This window comes from Nomascus leucogenys, chromosome 6 (genome assembly GCF_006542625.1).
Source record: "Nomascus leucogenys isolate Asia chromosome 6, Asia_NLE_v1, whole genome shotgun sequence".
Classification (NCBI taxonomy): Eukaryota; Metazoa; Chordata; class Mammalia; order Primates; family Hylobatidae; genus Nomascus; species Nomascus leucogenys.
The window spans coordinates 59,316,416-59,321,022 of record NC_044386.1 but is presented as its reverse complement, the minus strand read 5'-3'; positions in this window follow the sequence as shown (position 1 = coordinate 59,321,022).

The following is a 4,607-nucleotide window of genomic DNA, read 5'->3' as shown; positions in this document are numbered from 1 at the left end:
ATGATGGAGCAATTTAGAGGGGACTGGTTGAATCTTAGACTAAGTGCTGTCCACACAGCCCTGTGGATCTCTCGGTCACAGGGCTTGGCCACCCCCGTTTTCCTTCCATCCTTGAACAGACTCTTCCCTCGTTGGAAACAGATAGTGGCAGTCACTTCTGCCTGCAGTGCCCAGGTCTGTGTCCAGTGGGGGGGAGCGTCCATCTCTGCAGCCTTAAAAAAGCCTCCTGGTGTGTCACTGGTCACCTGTGCATCCTTATGCTAATCTCTGTGGCCAGAGGAACGCAGTCCATCCCTCAAGTTAGGGTGCAGTCAGCCACTGCCCTAAGCTTTCGGGCTGAGAGTGAAGTCAAGGGGATTTCTTCCCAGGGAAATAGGGGTACTGTTCCTAAAAGAAGGGTAATGACCACAGAGGGCCCAAAACAGTAAGTGTCATACAGGCTTGGTGGTTCACACCTGTAATCCCAGCATGGGGAAGCCAAGGTGGGCAGATTGCTTGAGGCCAGGAATTTGAGACCAACCTGAGCAAAATAGTGAGACCCTGTCTCTACAAAAAATAAAATTAGCTAGGTGGGGTAATGCACACCTGTAGTCCCAGGTTCTCTGGAGGCTGAGGCAGGAGGATCACTTGCACCTAGGAGATCGAGGCTGCAGTGAGCTATGATCACGCCACTGCACTCCAGCCTGGACAACAGAGTAAGACTCTGTCCCTAACAAAAAACAAACAAAAAGCGAGTGTCCAACCTGCCCTGGGCTTGCTGTGTGACCTTGGATAAGAGACTTCACATCCCAAGTGCCCGAGTCTTCATCATGGATGAGTGTGGCAGAGCTGAAGGTCCCTGAGATTCCATCTGACCTTGACCTCTGATTGTGTGGGCTCTGGCTGCCCTGTCCTCCTCTTCCTTGCCACTCCTGTGCCCTTTAACATCATAGCTTGTCCAGTCCTCCAGATCTTTCCACTATAATGTCGAGTGCATACTTCTGGGATCACCTCTGTGAGCTCATTCCTCTTGCTGACAACATGGCTTCTCAGAGGCAGCCCACAGGACGACAGCTCCTCAAACCGCACCCTCTGCCAAGACCGGGAGCCTCTCTACAGCGCCTCATCGTGCTCGCCAGCACCGGCCTTTCAGGCCACAGCCTTTGGAGTCTTCTGTGGATCTCCATCTTCCTTAAGCCCCTGAACCTGCTCTCTTATGGAATTTGGGCCCTTGTTTCCTCCTTTCAGAGTTCTTCTTGCTTGCTCACGTCAATAAAGCCAGCTGCCGTATTGTGACAACCCCGTGGATAGGCCCATGTGGCAAGGAACTGAGGGCGGCCTAGGGACACATGGCCCCCGAGGAGCTGACCCCTGCCAGCAGCCACATGCGTGAGCCTGGAGAGAGATCCCTCCCCAGCTGAGCCTCGGGGCGAGGTCAGTCCCGGCCAACAACTTGATTGCAGACGGCCAGCTAAGTCATGCCTCAATTCCTGACCCACAGAAACTGATTGAGCTCCAGAAAACCATTGTCAAGAAACAGAGATAGTGGGCATCCTGATCTTGTTCCTTAGCTATAAGGAAATGAATCTAGGATTTTCCTTCACTATTCAGGATGACAAGTTTTGTTTTTTCATCAAATATATACTGTATTTGTCAATGCTCTACAGAGAAACAGAACCGACTGTGTGTGTGTGTGTGTGTGTGTGTGTGTGTGTGTGTGTGTGTGTGAAGGGAGAGAGAGGCATTTTGTTTTTTGAGATGGAGTTTTGCTGTTGTCACCCAGGCTAGAATGCAATGGTGCAATCTCGGCTCACTGCAACCTCTACCTCCTGGGTTCAAGCAATTCTTCTGCCTCAGCCTCCCAAGCTGGGATTACAGGCACACGCCACCATGCCTGGCTAATTTTTGTATTTTTAGTAGACATGGGGTTTCACCATGTTGGCCAGGCTGGTCTTGTACTCCTGACCTCAGGTGACCCACCCACCTTGGCCTCTCACAGCGCTGGGATTATAGGTGTGAGCCACTGCACCCAGCCAAGACATGTATTGTAAGGAATTAGCTCAACATGGTGGAGGCTTGGTGAGTCCAGAGTCTGATGGGGCAGGTTGACATGCTGGAGACTGAGGGAGGAGTTGTAGTTGGGGTCAATGGCACTCTGCCAGCAGAATTCCTTCTTGCTGCAGGGAGGTCCGTCTTTGTTCTATTAAGGCCTTCAACTGATTGGTTGAGGCCCACCCACATGGTGGAAGATAATCTGCTTTACTCAAAATCCGCTAATTTATTTATAATTATTATTATTGTTACAGAGACAGGGTCTCACTTTACTGCCTACTCTGGTCTTGAACTCCTGGCTTCATGAGATCCTCTCCCCTCAGCCTCCCAAAGTGCCAAGATTACTGGCATGAGCCAGTGCATTCAGCCCAAAATCCAGTAATTTAAATGCTCACCTCCCTTCACAGAAACACCTAGAATACTTTTAAACCAAATCTCTGGGCACTGTAGTGCAGCCAAGTTGACACATAAAATGAACCAGCACAGTTACCCTACATCAGGTTATGCAGATGCCCTAATTTATTAAGAGCTGTTCATAACCTCCGAGTTTGTGTTGAATTTTATCAAGCAATTACTTTTATAGTATTATTCTCATTTGTTTATACATTGTTTTTAAAAATTGTAAATTTTCTAATATAAAAGCATTCTTGCATAGTGGAGATAAATCCAACTTGATGAGGAAAAGTGAGCGTCTCTCAGTTCATCTTTCTCGCCTTTCCCCTGGCCACAGCCTGCGGTGAGCGGAGGGCAGAGCGGCAGCCGTGTCCTGGGACTGGTGACAGACAGCCTGCTGTCTTCCTGTCTCTGAGCTGGCCCCGGGAGGGGCCCACAGGCCGCAGGAAGAGCACTGTGCGATTTACACAGATGCCTTTGTGTGGGGGCCTGACAGCTGCTGGAGTCACGGTCCTCACCCGGGTCAGGGTGGGGCTGAGAGGGCCTCCGGGTGTTTGGGTATACAGGAGCTGGGGTGACAGCAGCTAGTGGGGGGCGGGTGTATGAGACAGCTAAACATCCACACTCACATGCCAGGTGTGGCTTTGAGCCTCAGCCCAGCCCACTCTCCTTGGCTGTCCGGCTGGCTTTATTGAAAGTTCGCCAAATGGAAAGGGTCTTTTTTTTTCTACCATGCCGGCTCACTCTCCAGAGCATCCGTTCTGGCAGTTGGCCAAACCCTGAAGTTGGGAGCACAGTCCTCCAGACCACCACATCTTCCGGGACGCCTGACCTCTGCAGCAGAGGTCACCAAACTCTCCAGTCCGAGGGAGCAGTCCCCACAAGACTGCCCCAACTTCAGCCACCAGCCACAAGTTCAGAGTCCCCAGGGCCACCTTCACTTCAGACCAGCTGGCTGCAAATTTGGGGGTGCTTACAACCACCCTCAGCTTCAGTAATTTTCTAGGGTGACTCACAGAACTCAGGAAAGCACTTATGATTACAGTTTTACGATCATGAAAAGATACAAATTAAAACCAGCTAAAGGAAGAGAGGCTTAGGGCAGAATCCAGGAGGGGTCCAGTAGCAAGCTTCCAGGGAGGCGTCCTCTCCCTTTGGGGTTCTAGACAGCGTTGCCTCCTCTGGGCCGCAATGTGTGAGGATACGCACAGGGTGTCGGCCACCAGGAAAGTCTACCTGAGCCTTTGGTGCCCAGAGACTTTACTGAGGCTTGATCAGACGCTGCCTGTGTGACCGACCTTTAGTCTCCAAAGTCCCCCAGCAAACAAAGACACTCCTGTCAGACAGGACATTCCAGGACCCAGAGGTCACCTCCCACTAGCCAAGGGCAGAGGCTGGACCTCTCTTTGGTGAGGTTAATTCTAAACTATGAATAGGGCACGCTACAAAGTCAGTGCCCAAAGACGCAGAGAGGTGTGGCTGTCAGAAGCTCCAGTCCTGGATTTGCCATCTTTGAGGTTAGCAAGTTACTTAACCCCTGTGGACGCCTACCAGCCAGAGGCCAGCAGGAACAGCCCAGTAGCCAAGCAAATTTGAGTTAATTGGTACCCACTGCACTAAGAAGACTGCACACTAGGGGGCAACGCAGAGTCTCCGTGAGTGTGTGTGTGTGTGTGTGTGTGTGTGTGTGTGTGTGTGTGTGTGTGTCTGTGTGGTGGGGGGTGCTTATGGAAGGATTTGGGCATTTGTAGGGTGATATTAGGAAATGTCCAAGGAAGCAAAGTGTTGCTCTGGATTGGGCGTCAGGGAGTGGAGCGAGTCTACAATTGAGGATCTTCACAATTTTTATCCAGGAGGTGGAAGAACAGGGGAGGGACAAAAAGCCTGGTAGAGAAACCGCAGTCTCTCAAGTGAAACAGGAGAGGGCACTGTTTGGCCATTTTTGTGGTTTCACGGTAACCTCGTTTTTTGTCCATGCTCAGGCATGTTAATGGAGTGGCCTTGATTCTGTCCTGCTGCGCCCCACAGACGAGTCACGGGATGCTTTGTTCTGTTCCTTTCCCAACCCTGCGTTTCATCACTGATAACACGGAGACGGTAATTCCACCTAACATATTAGGCAAATGTGAGAATGAAGGGGAATAATGTAAAATGCCCAGCATAAAATAAAACACAACAGCTAG